We start from the raw sequence: 22,396 nt of genomic DNA on the forward strand, positions 1-22,396 counted from the left end.
CTGTTGGCAGGAAAACATCCAGTTCAAAGAACATCAATAATTTAACAATTTAAACTACATCTTCTCTAGGACTGGGACAGTTTATGTCTGAGAGGGGCGGCATACAAATCTAATAAATTATTATTAATTATTATTATTATTATTATTATTATTATTATTATTATTATTATTATTATTTATTTCTCATAAATGAACATTCAAAATCTCAACTCGGAAAGCTACACAGCACCTTTGTATATAGAAAGTCAAGATTCCCAACATTTTTTTTTAAAGGAGCAAAAGAACTAATGATAAGAGTTATAATGACCAAGTTTGTGAATGAGGTATAGTTTGAATAAAAGATTTCCTGGATCAGACCACCAGTCACATTTTTAGCTATTGCACTCTAGACACTAATTTATTTCGGATATCTATAATCTGTCTTCTCTGCCAAATGGCTCTTGGAGCAGCACGCAGCATTAAAATATTAAAAATACATAAACAGCCCTAGAAGCGAAAAGAGCCAGCTAGTCCTAGAGCAACTGCAAATACATCAGTGGCAGCTGGAAAGCCCAGCCACAATCCTGCGTCATCCCAAGAGACTTTTCTCCCCACCTGCTGATGGGAAAAAGCAAGGAGGAAACCAAGCAATTTTCACTAAGACACACATGGTGTAAAATGAAGTCAAATGCCTATAAAATCCCAAATGTTTTCTCCTATCTCTCTTGAGCAAGGAGCAACATCCATAGGAGAACTAAACACAGACCGACAGTTAGGCAGGCAATAGATGGGAAAATGTACTTTCTGGATCGAGGGAAAAAACATTTAATGACTAGGGCTGTGATGGCGAGCCATATCTGCTGACACGCGAGGGGTTGCCCTAGCTCAGCTCCAATGTTTATTTTATTTTTATTTATTTATTTATTTTGTCCAATACAAATTGAAAGTTAAGGAGAATAAAAACTTGTAGTAGTAAATATCAGGGAAGGGATAGAAGAAGAGATATGAGAATAGAATACATCAATGAAGAGTAGAGGAAGGATATATGGATGGGAGAAAAGATATATAAAATATAGGAGAGACAATTGGACAGGGGACGGAAGGCACACTAGTGCACTTATGCTCGCCCCTTACTGACCTCTAAGGAATCTGGAGAAGTCAACCATGGAAAGTCTAAGGGAAAAATGTTGGGGGTTGATACCACGGAGTCTGGTAATGAGCTTCAACAACTCGATTGCTAAAGTCATATTTTTACAGTCAAGTTTGGAGCGGTCAATATTAAGTTTGAACCTGTTGCGTGCTCTTGTGTTATTGCGGTTGAAGCTGAAGTAGTTGTTGACAGGCAGGATGTTGCAGCATATGATCTTGTGGGCAATACTTAGATCATGTTTAAGGCGTCATAGTTCTAAGCTTTCTAGACCCAGGATTGTAAGTCTAGTTTCGTAGGGTATTCTTTTTCGAGTGGTGGATGGAAGGGCTCTTTTGGTGAAGTATCATTGGACCTTTTCTAGGGTGTTGATGTCCGAAATTCAGTGTGGGTTCCAGACAGGTGAGCTGTATTCAAGGATGGGTCTGGTGAAAGTTTTGTAAGCTCTGGTGAGTAGTGTGCATGCATGGTGAAAAGTGCATGCATGTGCTGGCCAGTTGATTTTTGGCTTGCCCAGAGGCTCTGGGAGGATGTTTTTGGCTTTCAGAAAGCCTTAAGGGAGATGGGGGAGGGCGTTTTTACCCTTACCCAGCTCCAGGAAAGCCTTTGGAGCCTGGGGAGGGCGAAACACGAGCCTACTGGGCCCACCAGAAGTTGGGAAACAGGCCATTTCTAGCCTCCAGAGGGCCTTTGGAGGGCGGGGGAAGCTGTTTTCGCCCTCCCTGGAAATTGAATTATGGGTGTGGGCACTCGTGCATGTGGAATAGTACACATGCATGCTCTTTCAGCACGTGAGAAAAAAAGGTTCACCATCATTGGACTAGGGGTTGATTTTTTTGGCTGAAAAGGAAAGAAGAAAATACAAATATGGGTAGAACTTTTTTGTAGGCATCTGGGTTGTTGTTGTTGTTGTTGCCATTGTCGTCGTCATCATCATCATCATCACCATCATCTCTTTTATTCATTAAACATGAAACTCAGTAAAATTAACATTTTAAAAATGTCACAAATACCAGCGACTGGTGCTAATGTTGCTGCCAGCATCCTAGGTATCAACCAACTATCTTCTTAAAATATATGATGTTCTAAGTAGCACAGTATTTTACATTTACCCTTTTGTTATTGCGGGAAGCTGCAATTTCTTGATGTGTTTTATAAAACTCTTGGACAGGGTACCCAGGGCCCCGATGACAATGGGTACCACTGCCACATGTTTCATCCATAGCCGTGTAGGTCACAATATTTTGTAATTTTTTCCAGTTATTTTTCTTCAACTCTGACATTGCTTGTACAAAAATATCAATAAACTGTACTGTTTGGCCCTCAAAAAAACATGATATATGATGTGTTTCTCATTGCCAAGTCAGCAGTTTGGATTGTCAGTGATTTTTGTATCTTTGCTTTGATGGCATTAGCTTATAGTGCTTGTTCTTGAGCAGCATTAAACCTTCCATTTCTTTCTTGATGATTCCCATCTTAAGCCATATCCCATGTAAGCTTGTCATCATATTTTCCTTCAATGTTTTTCAAGTGTTGTCTATGCAAAGCTTTGGTTTCCCATCTATTTAATCTGTCATCCAGCTGTTTTTCCTTGTATTCTGCCTTTGTTTCTGTTATTTTTTTAAAAAAATTCTGTTTTCACAGCCTGGAGTAATTTTTCTGTACTTTGGTTCACATAATCATTCAAACTTTATTTTTCTTCTTCTACAGTTTGACGGATTTTCAGTAGCCCTCTGCCTCCTATTTTTCTTGGCAGATATAACCTGTCACTTAATAAATATAATGCGTGGTACATATTCAAAAGTTTGTGCGTTCTGATTCAGGAATTTCAGTTCAGCCAAAGTCTAGTTGATGATTCCAGCTGAGTAGCGTATCACTGGAACTGCCCATGTATTAATGGCTTTAATTATGTTTCCAACATTCAGCTTTGATTTTAATATTTTGTGGACCTTCCTGATGTATTCCTTTTGTGTTGACTCTTTGACTTTTCCATTCAAGATGTTATCTGCTTCCAATATGCTGAGGTATTTGCAACCATCATCCTTTGTTAATGCTTTCATCATGCTTCCATTTTCTAGTTCTATTCTTTCTGGGGGTTTTTTCATTTTTCCTCGCTGCATGGATAATGTAGAATATTTTTCAAGTCCAAAGTTCATTTTGATGTCATTGCTGAATATTGAACTACATTGATTTAAGTTCAGTGGGGCTTTTTGCATACATTTTTATGTCACCCAGGTAGAGTAGATGGTTTATCTTGCCATGTTGGTTTGAGATTTGGTATGCTAGTTTTGTGTTTCATACGATTATTTCCAGTGGAATTAATGTGATATTGAACAGTAGTGGTGAAAGTGACTCCCCCTGGAAGATTCCTCGTTTGATGTAGACTTCACCAATGTTCTCTCCATTTGCTGTTAAAACTGTTTGCCATTTTTGCATATTTGCTTTCAAAAATGTATATATATATTTGCTGATTCCAACATTTTTGAGACAGATGTTAATCCAGCTGTGGGGTAAAAAAAAATCCAATGCCTTCTTGTAATCAATCCACACCATATTTAAATTCATTTTTCTTCATTTTTCATTTTGTCAATGAGCAGCTGATCTTTTGTTGCTCTTAATTTTTTATAACAACAACAGCAACGAGTTGGAAGGGACCTTGGAGGTCTTCTAGTCCAACCCCCTGCTTAGGCAGGAAACCCTACACTACTTCAGACAGATGGTTATCCAACATCTGCTAAATAATTTCCAGTGTTAGGGTGTTCCCAACTTCTGGAGGCAAGCTGTTCAACTGATTAATTGTTCTGACTGTCAGGAAATTTCTCCTTAGTTTTAAGTTACTTCCCTCCTTATTTAGTTTCCACCCATTTCTTCTTGTTCTACCCTCAGATGCTTTGGAGAATAGGTTGACTCCTTCTACTTTGTGGCAACCCCTGAGATACTGGAACACTACTATCATGTCTCCCCTGGTCCTTTTCTTTTTGTTCTGCTGGATACAAATGGTTGTCCATCATATTATTGAATTCTGAATTTGCCGGTATTCTTGTAAGAAGTTTGAAAGTTGCTGGCAGACAAGTAATTGGTCAATAGTTGCTTGGTTCTGTGCCCTTTTCTGGATCTTTCATTATCAAGTATTTTGATAACCATACTTCACCTGTTAACCATTCTGCTGTTAAACATTCTTCGCTTGTTGCATTTTGAAGCATTTTATCAAATTGAGTGGCCATGAGATGATGGAGGCTGGTCTGGTGTTTAGCCAGTATCCATGCAATTCGTCCAGGTCAGATGCACTCCAGTTCTTGACTTTCTTTGAAGTGATTCAATTGCCTAGCGTGTCTCCTGTATACAGTCCAAGTCTGTGAGCTTTTTAGCAAGGCTTACTCCACGTTGGTCCCTCAGTAGTCTGCCAAATGTTGACCTTGCCTTGGTGATTCTGCAGTTGAGCTCAAAGTCAATTGCCACTGCACAGGAGAGGGTGCTGCCAAGGTATGTAATTTGGTCCACTGCTTGCAATATAGATTGAGATATATGGTGACAAAGACTATGAGATACATAGACTAAGTAGATCAGATAGAAAAATCGTTGTCCGATCTCGGAGCTCTCCTCTGCACCTTCGATGCATCCAAAAACCCAAAGTCAAATAAATTAAATTAATAACTGAGCAAAGACGTATCGGAGTTATACTATGAATTATTGTTTTCTTTAATATCAAGCAAATGCTTCTGTGTCAGCAAGATAGCACTGAATTTACCAGTGGAACACCAAGAAAAAAAATAAGGAGCACGCTTAGCATTCCTGAGATTTGCAGAAAGGATAAGGAAACTTCATAGGAAAATCATTCCAATCTCAACATGTAACAGCAGATAGGGAATTGGGGGAGGAAAAACATGGAAAACAGGAATACTGAGGGTGAACTGCCTAACTTGAGTGGCTGTCTGGAATCTTATGTAAGAGTTGTTATAGTGCGTAGAGATATAATGCAACAATTTGTTTTTGCAGACACTATTTATCAAATCTTCTAACAGAAAGATAATTGAAAAGGGAAAGAAGACTTATAAGGCTATTGGCTAGAGAACCAACCTGGTATATCTTGGATTACATTTCTTGACATTATGATCACAATGACTTTTGCTGATGCAAAATTATACGTGCATAATTCATTATGTCCGCAGACTTTCAAAGTGGGGGATGGCTTGTTGTATACTGAATTCATATTTTTAGTTACTAGTTGTTATCATGAATGCCGTCTCATTTCTACATGTCTTTCATACTCTGCATCTAAACTCTGGTTATGCAATGACCTTGGATGGCCTTGAAAAAGCTAAACGGATTTGGTTAATATTTGGAAGGGACGGCAATAAAAAATTCTAGGATTAGCGCCGGAGTCTTCGGAGAGGGGCGGCATACAAATCCAAATAATAAATAAATAATAAATAAATAATTGGAGAACGTTCTCAGATCCTCATGGAGTTAACTTAATTTGGAGAGATTCTTTATCTTCGCTTATCAAGAAGACGCATCCATGATTTTTTTTTAAAGTTCCCATGAGCAAATTCCTTGCTTTTGAACTATTCTTTTTAAAAATATATATATTTTTATTAATTTTTAACAAATTTATATTACACACAACATAAAACAGTGCATAGTGAAATGTGCCACCACCCAGACACAAAAAATACACACATTCCCCACCACCAAATCGGGGGTGTTTCTTGTATAGTCCACTTAACCCAAGAGCAATATATCTATTTACATATTATAGAGTGATTCCAATTTATTTCTTGTAGCTTGGTCTCGGATTCTGCTTGTCATATATCGTCTTACCTTGTCCCACTGTCCCATCAGTTGTCCCAACTCAGTTTCATTATCCAAATTTATCCTTTTATCCATAATTTCAAATTGAATATGGTCCACCATGTACCTATACCAATTTTGCATTGTCCATTTTGTCGCATCCTTCCAACCCAAAACTATTACTGCTTGAGCGCTTTCTATTGCTGCTTTTTTTATTTCTCTAAATTCTCCCATCGCATTGCTTTTAACTAGTACTGCCATTTCCTTAGTGATTGTCCATTGTATTCTTTTGAACTGTTCTTTGTAATAATTTGCACCCAGCTATTCTCCTACACAAGATTGTTAACAGCAGTTTGCATACTCACTTGCAAAGCTTATGAATGTGCATTACTCTATGGACACAAAGTCTAGCCAACATGCTCATTTTAGATCTGCTTCCTATCATACCAACTTTCCAGCACTTGTAGGAAGAATATTGGGAGGGGGGCAGTTTGAAGCCTTCCTAATGAAAAAAAAACCCATATTATTTTGCACAGATTATTATCTCAAAATGGGGCAAGTTTCAGAAAACTAAGTAAAACAAGCAGAGGGGAAACAAGCAAGAAACATTCCCCATACAGCAGATGAACCTTGGAAGATATGAGAGGGAATAATGGAAACCTACTTTCTTCACCTACAAAGCTCTCCTCTCTCGTGGGAACTCACTTTCTTACAGCACGGTAGCTTCCAAGAAACATGTTTCACTATAGTGGGATGCTGATTAATTAGGCTTCAAGTGAGTGCCTCTCCGATTTACCACAAGCTCACACACCCCATTACGCAAATAAAATGTGTGGGAGTTCCAAGCAGCATTTAATTTGAAGATAACCCCTACCAAAACCCTAGAAGCATCTTAATGGGAATCAGCCTTCCTGATGATGAACAATGGATAAATAAAACTCACTTGCTAAGTTGAAGTGTTTTCTTTCTCATTACTATTATTATTTAAGGAATCAGCCACTCCTTCCTCCAACACAGAGAACAGAGGGATCCTTTGGCATTTGGAACAAGATGTTCCCCATCCAAAAAAAACCACCCACCACAAAAATAAACTAAAGGTTTTAGTTATTGTTGTTGCCGCTGCTGATTGGTTGGTTGGTTTTGACTTTACAGATTTGAAGCGGGACACAATATATTTTTTCTGACAGAAATTTCTTGGGACATGAAATGTTGAAAACTGTTTGGGACAATAGTAGAGAATTCTGTAGAGCTATTTAAAAGAATAGTGAGAACAGAAGAACATCAACAACAGCCACAGAAGTTGAGAACTACCGTGGGAATCCTTCAAGAATCGGCGGAAAGCTGTAGTGAGAAGACAGGAGGATGTCAACCAGGATCATACCTACTCCATCAATTGTCTCAGATTTTCCATTCCATGAAGTCTCCAAAGCCCTTTTTTAGCTACACAGGACCTTTCTCGACACAATATAATACATAGGAAAAACGAGGGCCAAAAACCAAATACAAAAAAGCAGGTAAACCAAGTTGTGAGGAAACATTTGGCCACAAATGTCAGTGTCTTCCACTATTACTTGCAGTTTGATCTGTATAAGATTGGCTGAGATATCTAAATGCAAAAGCTGACAAGCTCTCCTTTACTAATCTGTAAATTGTGCCATATGGATAGATAGATGGATAGATAGATAGATAGATAGATAGATAGATAGATAGATAGATAGATAGATAGATAGATAGATGATAGATAGATAGATAGATGATAGATAGATAGATAGATGATAGATAGATAGATAGATAGATAGATAGATAGATAGATAGATAGATAGATAGATGATAGATAGAGATAGATAGACAGACAGACAGACAGACAGACAGACAGACAGACAGTATATATACATATATATACATACATATATATATATATATATATACTAGTCTCCCTTAATTTTAAAAATTCAGCAAAAACATGTGATATATGTGTGTGTGTGTGTGTGTGTATGTATGTGTATAATAAGTGCACTAGTGTACCTAACGTCCCCTGTCCAATTGTCTTTCCTTATCTCATATATCATATATATTCTCTCCCTCTCATATACTTCCCTTCTTTTTTATTTACTATCTTTATATATATTACTCAATGTCTATTCTCTTTCATATGTATTGTATACTGGACAAAGAATAAATAAATAAATACATAAATAAATAAATAAATAAATAAATAAATAAATAAATAAATAAATAAATAAATAAATAAATAAATATGTATATGTATATGTATATGTATATGTATATGTTTGTATGTAGAGACTTCATCCTGAAGATGGCGAATGTGATTTCACTGAAATGTCGCAAAGACACTCAAAATATTGCATGGGAAAAAAACCGAACTCACAACAATCTACATACATATACCCATGAAAATCTATGGAAACAAATATATATGGCACAATTTACGGATTAGTAAAGGAGAGCTAGTCAGCTTTTCTATTTTGATATATTTAGATGCATTTAGATATATATAGTAGACATCACGAATCTCCGGAACATTTAAGAAATTTTAATATACTAATTTTGCCGACTATCTAGCAGCAACTTGCAGGTCCTCTGCTGGAAGTCTTTGGCAGAGCCCTTGATACTCATTAGATGCTGTAGATGCTAGGACTTGAACCTTGAACTGCGTGGAAGCACAGCATGGCCTCTGTCCTGAGATATGGCCCATCTCTATTACCATCAACAGATACATGCTGGAATATTTCGTGTGACCTCTTCATCCCAATCTGTCTGCTACAAAAGATAAATCAGTTGTGCAGCTTGAAGATACAGTCTCTCACTGTCTCTGCCTCTCCTTCTCTTAACACGCACATATTCTGATTGCATCGCACACCCTCTTAATTGTTGAAAGCAAGACGCAAGCTCACATTCCAGTTGTGTTCTCCACTCTATTGCTATGCAGAGCTGCTGACTAATTTGCTGGTAAACAGTGCACTGGTTTTAAATCCTTGCTTGGATTGGTTTTAATTTTCCCCAAATCTCACTTAAGATCATGATAATGGCTATATTACTGTATACCAAAGAATAAAACTATTTTCATCAAAAGTAGCCGTACTTCACCGTGATCTCTTAAAAGAGACAGAATTAGAAATTGAGGTTTTCATCAGTTATCTTTAAATAATGATGTAATTATTATTGTTGTTGTTGTTATTGTTGTTGTTGTTGTTATTATTATTATTATTATTATTATTATTATTAATTAGATTTGTATGCCGCCCCTCTCCGTAGACTCGGGGCGGCTTGCAGCAATGATAAAAACAATATATAATGACAAATCTAATAGTTAAACTCTAAAATAACAATAATACATTTAAAAAGTCTAAAAAACAAGAAACCCCAATATATAAAAAGCATACACACAGTCATATCATACACAGAAAACTACATAGGCAGGGGGACATGTTTCAGTTCAGTTAGGCTCAAAAGTTGCTTTTAATTCCTTTTTTAAAACTTAAAGGAAAATGAAAATTTATCTGGCTACCCAGCATAGGAAATAACTTAGCATCTAGTACTTGCAAGAATTCAGAAATATATATATATTCCTTACCATGAAAGTGAAACCTGAAGTTAAACCAAGTGAAATTTGGAACATGTCATATTCCTCTAATGAGCTGCTTATTCCTATGCCTCTTTTCTCCTACTATTTATTCAATGATGTGTCCTAAAATGACTCTTCTTCACTAACTAAAAGATTGCAGGTCGGAATCATTGGCACCTTTACTCTCAAGTAGCTACTGGGAGGTTTGTAAGCAACTCACACCCGATCTCTTTGCTTTTTATTTATTTATTTATTTTGTCCAATACACAATGAGGGTTTTAGTGGGTATATATCTATAGTAAAATACATGATGAAGGTTATAGAGGAGATACTCATAGTAAAATATATCTAAGAAATAATAGAAAAGAAGATATGGTAATAGAACATATCAATGAAAGAATAGAAGAGATATAGGAATAGAAGAAAGGTATAGGAGATATAGGAGAGCAATAGGACAGGGGACAGAAGGCACTCTAGTGCACTTGTACTCGCCCCTTACTGACCTCTTAGGAATCTGGATAGGTCAACCGTAGATAATGTAAAGGTAAAGTGTTGGGGGTTTGGGGATGACACTATGGAGTCCGGTAATGAGTTCCACGCTTCGACAACTCGGTTACTGAAGTCATATTTTTTACAGTCAACTTTGGAGCGGTTAATATTAAGTTTAAATCTGTTGTGTGCTCTTGCGTTGTTGTGGTTGAAGCTGAAGTAGTCGCCGACAGGCAGGACGTTGCAGCATATGATCTTGTGGGCAATACTTAGATCTTGTTTAAGTTCTAAACTTTCTATAAGCTTCCGATAGATTTCAGCAAGGAATATTTGATGTACAATTTCTTTTTAAACAATCAGTACTGAAAACTGCAGGGGGAGTGAAATTAGGATAGTGAGGTCAAAGAAGAAGAATAGCACATTCCTGAATTCACAGGACTTAAAAATCTTGGTTATGTCCTTAAATGGGAGTGATTCATTAAACAAGAAAGGGAAGGGAAGGGACGGGACGGGAAGGGGGGAGGAAGAGAGAAAGAGAGAGGGGGGAGGGAAGGAGGGAAGGAAGGAAGGAAGGAAGGAAGGAAGGACCAAAAACTATGTACTAACAGTTTTGTACTTGTATAGGGGATCCCAAGAACTCTCAGCTAAGCTAGAATTTGAAAGAACCTCCCAGAGGAAAGGAATAGTAAACCACTCCTATATCATACCAAAAAACCAATCTGAATCATGCCTCCACCAGAATTAAGCCCAGTTTAAGAGCAATTTACTGCTACAATTAAGTTTCAACTATATTTACCATCTCTTAATTGCAATTTCCTTTGCTGCTGCTGTTGCTTTTTTTGCAACCAATTAACAGATGCAATTCAATAATTTCTCAACCTACTATGAAAGTCTATTTGTTTCTTTATCAATTTTATCAATTTTATACTTTTAAGGTAAGGAAGATTGGATGGCACCACCTGTTAGTTTCTCTCCAAATCGAGTTGGATGCCAACAATTAATTATTACATGTTGCAATATTCCAACATGAATTAATAAGAATTAAAATGAAATCAATGCACAATGATGGCACACGTAAGATTTAAATGTGTGCAAGTGCTGGACACCACAATGAGCTACATTTCCATAATCTATCAACCATACTCATCGCAAAGTATTATCCATACATGCAAGAGCAAGATCATTTATGTAGCAGCCTAGATCTCGCTGGTCTTTGCAAATCACACATTTGCTGGGTTCCTTATGTCTTTGCACAAATTATCTTCTCTTTCTCTCCATTGCTGCTTTTAAAAAAATAAAATAAATCATCTCTGTTTTCTTTATAGGGAAATTCAACAGGGAATATTTTTTAAAAGTTATTATAAACAGAAAAGCTGCAAAATGAGCAAAACTCTATCCATATCCATTTTTCTTTTAAGAAAATGTGAATAACCATAGATGTTCAATCTTACATTATATTCTGCTTACCCAGTGAAAATATATGTGAATAATTATTTCAGAACGTGCCCCATCAGCTGTCCCACGAACACCATCACTTAAAGCTGATGGATCCAGAGCGCACTAGTTATAGTCACCGTTCTCCATTCTTCTTTGTAAGACTGCATCATCTAGTTCTAGGTACTTGTTTATCAGACAACATCTAGAATATCCAGTTCTGGATTCTTGTTTATCAGACCAATCTAAAATATTGCACCCAGCTCTGGGTTCTTGTTTATCAGACCACATCTAGAATACTGCATCCAGTTCCAGTTTATCAGAACAATCTAGAATATTACATCTGGTTCTGGGTTCTTGTTTATCAGACTACATCTAGAATATTATGTCCAGTTCTGGATTCTTGTTTATCAGACCAATCTAAAATATTGCATCCAGTTCTAGGATCTTGTTTATCAGACCACATCTAGAATACTGCATCCAGTTCTAGTTTATCTGACCAATCTAGAATATTGCATCTGGTTCTGGGTTCTTGTTTATCAGACTACATCTAGAATATTATGTCCAGTTCTGGATTCTTGTTTATCAGACCAATCTAAAATATTGCATCCAGTTCTGGGTTCTTGTTTATCAGACCACATCTAGAATACTGCATCCAGTTCCAGTTTATCAGAACAATCTAGAATATTACATCTGGTTCTGGGTTCTTGTTTATCAGACTACATCTAGAATATTATGTCCAGTTCTGGATTCTTGTTTATCAGACCAATCTAAAATATTGCATCCAGTTCTGGGTTCTTGTTTATCAGACCACATCTAGAATACTGCATCCAGTTCCAGTTTATCAGAACAATCTAGAATATTACATCTGGTTCTGGGTTCTTGTTTATCAGACTACATCTAGAATATTATGTCCAGTTCTGGATTCTTGTTTATCAGACCAATCTAAAATATTGCATCCAGTTCTGGGTTCTTGTTTATCAGACCACATCTAGAGTACTGCATCCAGTTCCAGTTTATCAGAACAATCTAGAATATTACATCTGGTTCTGGGTTCTTGTTTATCAGACTACATCTAGAATATTATGTCCAGTTCTGGATTCTTGTTTATCAGACCAATCTAAAAAAATGCATCCAGTTCTAGGTTCTTGTTTATCAGACCACATCTGGGATACTGCATCCAGTTCTAGTTTATCTGACCAATCTAGAATATTGCATCTGGTTCTGGGTTCTTGTTTAGCAGACTACATCTAGAATATTGTGTCCTGTTCTGGATTCTTGTTTATCAGACCACATCTGGAATACGGCATCCAGTTCTGGACATGGCATTTTAGGAAGGATATCTTAAAAACTGGAATGCACCAATCTTCTCAAGAGAAGACTAGGCAAAATAAGAAAAGAGTCTAGAAAGAAACATGGGAGACAAATGGAGATATTGGGATCATTTATTCTGAAAAAGATGAAGAAGACATATGATGTCGTCCGTCTAGGATAAAAAGTGTCATCATGCAGAGGTTAGGATTGCCAACAATTTCTGTTCTGTTCAACAATCAAAAAGATGTTTTGTGGCATGATAAACTTGTTAAATAAAAGCTAGATAGCAACCTGTTTGAGATGTGGATTCCTGCATTGGGTGCCTAGATAATCTCCAAGTTTACTTCTAAATCCTATGGTACATCTTATATTTCTATGAGGATGTGATATCCATCAAAGATATGTGTACTTTTTCAAGGAATCCTTTACCTGAAGGCGAATCTTCAGGAAAGAAGGAATCTTTTTCACTCCTGGTATTTTTGTGAATCTTACAAATCTGCCATGATATAATTCTGGTGATTGATTGTACGAATTTTAGAATTAAATGCACGTCCTATTGTGCTATCTGAAAAAACACCTAATTCTGCACCTTATGGTCAAAATAAAGTCCTTTTAAAATTGCAGTCTTAAACTGGACCTGTTTGAAAGCAAATTGCACTCAAATGCATTTATCCCCAAGTATGTATACATGAGGTTTAGATACTACTATTCACCCATTAAGTATTTCATCATTTCATCAGGATTGAGTTTTGTACTTTTCTGGCAATTTGGGCTCCAACCTTTCCTTCATTACCATTTTAGGCCCTCTAATCTTTCTATTCATCCTTGGATCTGTACGTCATCTATTTTTTTTTTAATGAGTCCTGTCTTTCTTGTTGTTGTTTTAATTCGGACAAAGTGAACTCTAACCCACAAAGTACATGCTACAATAAATCTTAAAGTTTTTAAACTGTTACAAGAAAGCTCTTTCTTCCAGCCTATTTTCATTAAGGATAATTTCAAGAAGCCTCAAAATTGCAAGGAAAAGGGAGTAGGGAGACATAGGGGTTTTTCACATCATGTTCCTGTTTCACTCCTATAATTTGAAACAGGAGATATATGTAAAGTCAGTCTTCTAGTCCTCATGAATTTGAAAACAGAAAGAAACCTCCCCCCAGCAAAAAAAAGTCCTTAGCAAAAATCTCCAACCACCCAAAGAAATATAAAATTACCAGATTATGGCAAAGAGAGAATCAAGAAAGAGAAGAATCGCCTACCTGTAATCTTGTTCCCAAAAGTTTCATTTTCCTTTCCTCCTGCACGCTTTTTCTAATTTTGTTTCTTTTTGGCAAACCTCGAGTCTGGAGGATTTGGAAACCAAGGCTGCAGAGTAAGGAAAGCAGATTGACCAAGAGTCAGAATCCAACGGTAAGCTCCGTATCTTGATCTTCCATATCTTTCCAAAAGAAGAGGAGAGGGGGAAGGAAGGAGAAATGGGATTTAAAAAGACACATTAGTTCACGGTGAAGATGAAGATGGGAAGAGCAAATCCGAAGCTACTTTCTTGTGTGCCTTGACTAGAGTAAATTTAAGAATAAATTTCTGAAGAAATTGGATACATGGCTAAAACCTGGCGCTCAGTCCAATTCCTTTAAGTAGAAGAGAGAGAGAAAATAAGGAGGGGTAACCAAACCCTTAATCCTCACCAACCAAAACCTTTCTCAGATATTTGCATCCCTGCTCTACCCGGGACTAATCCTCTCGCTGAACCTTAACCAAAAGCCCCGTTTCTCCCGCGGAACTGGCCGCCTCCTCGCCCGATTCGCTTCGAAGCCTTTCGCCTCGACTCGCCGGTTTGCAAACCGCGGACAGAGACCGACTCCATCGGTTCGCGCCCCCCCCCCTCCCCAAAAAAGGCACCTAACCTACGGGGCAAAGCCCGTGGCCAACAGGGACCCGGGTGTCCTCGCTGGGTGTTTTTCCTCTCCTGGCATTTGTCTGGAGCGCGCGCGCGCGCACAAACTCGCATCCCACCCCCCACACTTTCCGTAGCGTCTTTGCTCCGAATTAAGAGCCCGATCCTCCCATTCCAAAGAGATCTGGCCAGGGAAGGCTTCGGTTACAGCATTCGAAGCAAACCTGCCCCAAAGATCAAGAGGCAGCTTAGGTGGTAAGAGCATCTTAAGCCAAAAGCTAAAGAAACCCTTGTGCGCCTTTGCCCAAAGTTCCCCACCAAAAGAAGCCGCGTTTCCAACCACCTTCGCGGGAGAGCGAGCGCCCAGCAGGTGAGTGGATCGAGGGGATCTCCTCCTTTGCATGGGAGTTTGATTCGCAGGGTAGCGGGGCGGCGGCGGCGGTGGCAACTCTACTGGCTGGCTGTGCTCCGCCACCCTTTCCCCCGCGCGCCCGCCGCGGCGCTCGCAGAGCCTTGCAGAAAAGGGGTGGAGAAGGCGCACAGGGGAGCGCGGGCGAGCTTTGCCATTTTCTTTCCCTCGGACCGGATTAGCCGCTTCTCCTCCAATGGCAATGTCCGGAGCTGCTGATTGGAAGCCATCCCCATTAAAAAAAATAAATAAATCTGTTCTCTTGAGAGTCTCAGCCGCAAATCCCAAGGTTTGTTTTTTTAAGGAGGGGAGGAGGGAGGCAAAACGGGCAGGGCTGCAGTGCCCATTGACCTGGGACCACTTGGATGCAATGTGGGCAGAATTTACTTTTGGAAACAAAACGCCGTCTGCAAGTCTGGCTGTGCCATGGATATTGCTGAATGACAATGCCCAGGAAGTTAGAAACACAGAAGATTGACTGCAGAAAAAGACCTCATGGTCCATCTAGTCTGCCCTTATACTATTTCCTGTATTTTATCTTAGGCTGGATATATGTTTATCCCAGGCATGTTTAAATTCAGTTCCTATGGATTTACCAACTACATCTGCTAGAAGTTTGTTCCAGGCATCTACTACTCTTTCAGTAAAATAATATTTTCTCATGTTGCTATATTTAGTGTGGAGTTAAAGCAGCAACCTGCTGTAATGCTCGATTTTGTGCACAATTTTGAAAAACCACCTTTTAAAAAAAACCACCACGTTGCAAAGCACTTCGTGGACAATAATTACAACCTGATTTGTCAGTTTCCAACAGAGCAATCATTCTGGTCCAACAAACACTGTAAATAACAGGAGACTTCAGAATGCAGACATTGTCTGAAGTGTGGCAACTTCAATGCTCCAAAGATTTCATCTGGATACTTAACATGACCAGTAAGACCAGAGGTAACTAGATCACAATCAACTAACAAGAGGTTATTTAAACTGGAGGGAAATAATTGGGATTGTAAGATATACAGTAGCTGTACGTGTGGTCTCTCTGTCTTGCCAGGTTTTTTTTTGAAAAGGCTAGACAGCCACCACACTTGGCTGGTTCAATTGCAGAAGGTTGGACGAGAAGTATCTTCTAATGGCTTCCAACTGTACAATTCTATGATTCATGCAGCTGACACCTAAAGCTGCAAAATTCTAGACTCAAAACTGTATACCTAAAGTATTGACTGTCTCATCTTATTTCAGAGCAGCTTTGCATTTAGACTCATTTGGTTCTATGACACATACTTAAAAATTAATAATTAGTGATTATAACTGCATCTTTCTGATGTCTAAACAAAAGTTGCCTAAAATTGGTTGAACATTTACAGACGTCTCTGATGGGATTCAACACGATGCAAAGACCTGCTTTATTTAACAGTGAATATATCCGTGCCTGCATCTGTGAAAGCAGTATGGGATAGTGGTTAATACATTGGATTAGTAACCAAGAGACCAAGAGTTCTAGTCCCGTTTTAGGCACAAAAACAGCTGGATGGCCCTGGCTGGATGACTTTCTCTAAATCTAGGAAATAGACAATGTCAAAAATGGAAAAATCTTGCCAAGAAAATTGCAGAGAATTGTCTAGGCAGTTTCCAAGAATTAACCACAATTAGCCAATTTCAAATAGTATACTACATCATTAATATAAGTTTATAATCCATGATTTATTAATTACCGGTAATTCATTCATTCATTTAACTTACATGCTGCCCATGCTTGCCTGGAGACAACACTAGGTGACTTGCAATCAATTCTACTAATTGATTGTACCAAATCAGTCTACTAATCACCTAAAAATTGAATGTAGTGAATATAATGCCATCAAAGCTTCCTTCCTTCCTCCATAAAACTTTTCCCAATAATCACCTACTACTTTTCACCAGTAGACATCTTGCGACATCTTGACCATTTTCAGGTTAGAAAAAAACATGATACTTTCTAAAGTGATTGTGCTCTGAGCTTCTGTTAAAACCTCTTCCCCTTTCCAAGCCAAAGAGCAATAAAAATGGAGAGTGAATTTCTTGCTGGAATATTTGACTCAGGTGACCAAATGCAAAAAGGAAGAGAGTTCCTTCCCTTTCAGTAATTGTAGAGAAATGAAAACTTGAAGGCCATTTTGTTATGAGATGTCCTTCCAACATGACAGTGAAAAAGCTCATCTTCTATTTCAGCTTTGAGAACTTGCCAAGATGCTTACTTTTGACATGGACTGAGCAGTAAAATAGTCCGATCTGATTCAGTCTGATCTTGCAAATCACCATGAATAAGTAGTTGACTCTTTTAGCCAAATGCTATTTCCCCCATCTCAATCCATTGCCAAGGGTTTTGTTTTATTTCAAATAATATATTGCACTGAAATATTCACAAAGCTTTGTTATCCTGACAAACAGATAGGAGCAAGGAGATCCATTCTGGTGAATAACAGTTCGCTCTCCTTGGGTGTAAACCATTCTTTTTTTTATTAATTGGTCATTACAGGGAAAGAAGCATTGCTTGACTTGAGGGAGCCTGTTTGTGCTTCATCAGAGCATGAGCTAGAGATATAAACATAAAACATTTGTGGATAGTTTTTAAATGTTACGTTTGAAATACAACTAGTTTCCAAAAGTTTATTTTATGGAGTAACATTGTTAAGAGTTTTTGTTTTTTGGAAAGCCTTGCAACACTTAATTGCTTAAAATTAACAGCACCATTTCCTACTATTTTGCAGAGAGAAAAACACATGACTGTAGCCTTAAAATAAACATATCCGACTTTAAAACTTCTCAAAGAAGGAGGGAAAACACAAACTCCCACTTCTATCCATAATTAGGGAACTGGTTACACTGTCATTACAGGTTGACTCCCCTAAAGCTGGTTCAGTTGGTATCTTCCATCCCCAAGAGTAGGGGATGGCTTATATCCATGTACCTATTAAGGGGGGAAAATTTGTTTTGCACAATCAAGATTCCAGTGGACAAGACTACATAGACACTCATCTGATATTCTTCAAAGGAACATAATGGATGGGGGCTTCATGAGAGTTGAGGCGACTCAAACTGTTCTGCAAACTCAGTATGGGTTGGTTTGTGATCCAATGGCAGCATCTTGCTTTACTTAATTATTAAATTAACTAATTTTCTGTGTTCAGAACTTAATTAAACTAACCAAGCTGAGAATGTTGTATAAATGCATCTCCCAACTCTTCAAATGACATGCATAAGCATATTATGTGAACTGGGAGAAATGAGTTCATTAAGTAACCCATGATTCACTTACTTTGTTATATGGCTATAACCACACTATAGTAAACCGTGTTTTCTTTCACTTATACTAAGCTGCAATGCAGTTCAAATGCAAAAATCACGTTATAACATATACTGTTGAGATTCCTGGCTCAGTATATATGGCTCCTGAAAGTCCTCCAAGGTATAGCTGATCTCCCATCATTCTTGGTTCAACCATTTCTGGACAACCAGAGATTCCACAAGGACAAACAGAAAAGCAACCAGTATTTACCATTATGTTTAAAATAATCTATTATGCTACGATGCATAATAGATTATCATGCTATAATGCTATGAAAACCAAGACAACTTTGCAATAAAAAAGAAAGATGTGCAATGCTTCAGATGTTGGTATGCAAAAAAGCAAACATCTGAATATTTTGCATCTTGTCCTGGGATTATGTGCAAGAGGAAGTGAAAAAGATGCAGCTGCTTTAAAGAGTCATAGGCAGATGTTGCATCCATGTTCTTGCTTGCTGCAATACGTCTTTTGGAAATCAAATAAAGAGCACTAGAGTTCAGTTCTGATACACTTAAAAGCACTTTCTTGGGAATCAGCTTTTTTGAGTTCTGGGCATAAATTTGCATTTTCACTGATTTCAGGTAGCTTCTAGTAAAACCAACAAACCAGCCAGGAATAATGAACAAAGGAACAATGACCCCAAAAAGCCAATTTTGCAAAGCTGAACAGCCCAAAACTATCCTACACTTAATGAAATAGTTTTCCAGAATTCCAGCCATGAGTCTTCTCCAGCTCTAAATAGATTTTTTGAACATTTGTTAGTTGGTTTATTTATGAATCATACCCTCTGCTAATCAGGCAACTAGGGATAATTTAAAATAGAATTAAATACGTGCAAAATAAAACTCTTGTATCAACACCAAACAAACCAAGGAGTAAAACCAAGGGATGGCAATGGGGTAGCATGACTACATAGGCTACCCCTAAGCAATTGCCTAAGACATATTGATCAATAAAACGGCATATTTTGAGAGAGAGAGGGGGGAAATTAAGTCCTTCTAGAGATTCATCTAGAGCAGTGTTTTTCAACCTTGGGAACTTGAAGATATTTGGACTTCAATTCCCAGAATTCCCAGAGCCAGCGAATGCTGGCTGGGGAATTCTGGAACTTGAAGTCCAGATATCTTCAAGTTCCCAAGGTTGGGAAACACTGATCTAGACCAATGTTTCTTGGCAATTTCTCAAGCTTGGCAGTTTTAAGATATATAACCTTCAACTCTCAAAATTAACCAACTAGCCAGCTAGGGAATTCTGGGAGCTAAAGGACACACATTTTAAAATTGTCAAAGTTGAGAAACACTGACCTACAGCAATAGTTCCCGATTGCTAATCCAGCATCATTGCTGGGTTACAGCAAATATAGAGAAGCTTTGTGTCAGAGACCAACTCAAGATGGCATCATTGCCATTAGAAGTTGGGTGATTCAGAACTTATTTAGTGCTCCACGAACACATGCACAAGAAGAGCAAGTTAACATGCCTTGTGGTGTTGTTTTCAAAGAAAGCCCCTTGTCTCCAGGAAAGTGGAGCAAATAATATGCTCTTCCAATTCTCAAGGCAAATGCCATGCAGATTGTTAGGGAAAACAGTGATTGTAATTGGGTTCTATGACTTCATACAGTGATGAACTTTTAAAATATAATGGACCCAACTTTGCTTTAATGATGAGGAACAATCTTTATCCAGGCATCTAAAGGGGGGGGGAGAGAAGGGGGAAGAGAGAGGGGGTTATGATGTTAGACTAGGACAGCAGAGTTGGACTGGTTTTATAGAACCATTAGTAACTTATGGGCCTGGGCCGCTAAAACTGGCAGTGACCCAGGCCTGCCATGCCCCCGAACTTACTCTCTCAGCGATACCTTAGCCATCTTGTTCTTTGCTTCTGAGCATGCACAGAAGATGGGGTTTTTTTTAGCACTGCACACATGCGCCATGAAACTCACTTGCACAAATGATGCACATTGTGCACAAATTATGCATATTAAAGAGCGAATTGGCAGCGAAGAAAAGCAGAACCCATCCCTGTGGGACAGTGGGTGATGTTGCAGCCTACTTCTGCCATGGAGATTCAATAGGGACATGAGACCAGTCGCACTTCTCAATTCACAGTGGGGTGTGGAGAAAGAGGACACAATGATAGGCACACTATCTCATAGAAATCTAAGTAATAAAGAAAGAAATGGATGGATGGATGGGTAGGTAGGTAGGTAGGTAGAGGTAGGGAGGGAGGGAGAAGTGTAGGGAGGGAGGGAGAAGATAGATGAATTTGGAATTCTGTGTTCAGTTCTGGAGACCTCACCTACAAAAAAATATTGATAAAATTGAACAGGTCCAAAAAAAAATGGTGGAAGGTCTTAAGCATAAAACCTATCAGGAAAGACTTCATGAACTCAATCTGTATAGTCTGGAGGACAGAAAGGAAAGGGAGGACGTGATCGAAACATTTAAATATGTTAAAAGGTTAAATAAGGTTCAGGAGGGAAGTGTTTTTAATAGGAAAGTGAACACAAGAACAAGAGGGCACAATCTGAGGTTAGTTGGGGGAAAGATCAGAAGCAACGTGAGAAAATATTATTTTACTGAAAGAGTAGTAGATGCTTGGAACAAACTTCCAGCAGAAGTGATTGGTAAATCCACAGTAACTGAATTTAAACATGCCTGGGATAAATATATATCCATCCTAAGATAAAATACAGGAAATAGTATAAGGGCAGACTAGATGGACCATGAGGTCTTTTTCTGCCGTCAATCTTCTATGTTTCTACATACATACATACATACATACATACATACATACATACATACATACATACATACAGTGGAGATGGCCGGTATACAAATCTAATAAATAACAATAACAATAACAACAATAATGATAATATAGGTCCTGAAGCAAAATGTAATAATATATGATGATGTTTGTCCATCGTTTTCAAAGAGGACCTTGGCATCTGAGGTTGTGTGTGTGTCAAAATTTGTGCATGAATTGAAATAAAAGCGAGAGGGATATGCACATAGTCAGCCTCATTCCCTCTTCCCTAATAGAATAGGACAACAATAATGAAGACTGTCTCTGCAAGCGATGTGGTATGCTAAGAGCGTGGCAAGACACAAAAGATACCCTGGTCAACTACTGTGCCCAGCACATCTCAACTGTCACGACTCTTGTCCTGCTATTGGAGCAAGATGGAATAATACAATGAGATTAGCTTTGGTGTTTTCTTTTTCTCACCTCTGATTTTCCTAAAGAATAATTTTGGTTTTGCTAATGGGAGTAGCAACAGCTTCGCCATTGCCTTTCTTGTTTTATAATGTCCTAAATCTAAATTGGATTCAAACATAGTATGATTCATTTAGTCATGGAGGGCCAGAGAAATCAGAGCCAAATGTGTACGTCCACCATGTTCTAGGCAAAGGTTTTGGTAAACAGAACATAATTATTGAATTCAGAGACAGAGCCTTAAATAAAAGCTATTAAACCACATTATGGCTATTATCCGATCCAGGTCTAAATTACTCTCAATAACATTTGTGCTGGTCAGGTGATTGTTGGACGCTCTGCAGGGAATGGCAATGCACCAACCAGACATGAGAAAAATCTTTTTTTTTTAAATGTTCTGATCTGCAAAAGAAGGAAACAGATTTTGCCTTGGCAGATGGTGGGTGGATTTGTGCATTGTGCACAATATGCTAAGCTGTTTGATTTAGTTAACTAAAGTTTATTGGATAAATCATCATGGGCTGGATTTGCACAACACAGGAACACAAACCAAACAAATCACACTCGGGCTTTTTGCAAATTATGAGCCCAGCCAGAGTGGGAAAAAGGAATGCATCCGATAGGGGTTCCCTAGATGCCAGCAAGCAAGATTCTGGGTTAGTTTTGCTCGTGATGCAGCTAAAAGAAAAGAAAAGATTGTGGGGGTTTTTTGGTTTCCAAGTGGGTTTTTGAAAACAGTGGCTGCTGTTAATGATCCCTTGGTCTCTGTGAATGGGAGTAGACAAAGCTACTTTGAATATATCTGTTTC

The sequence above is a fragment of the Erythrolamprus reginae genome, chromosome 6 (assembly GCF_031021105.1).
Source record: "Erythrolamprus reginae isolate rEryReg1 chromosome 6, rEryReg1.hap1, whole genome shotgun sequence".
In the NCBI taxonomy this organism is placed as follows: domain Eukaryota; kingdom Metazoa; phylum Chordata; class Lepidosauria; order Squamata; family Dipsadidae; genus Erythrolamprus; species Erythrolamprus reginae.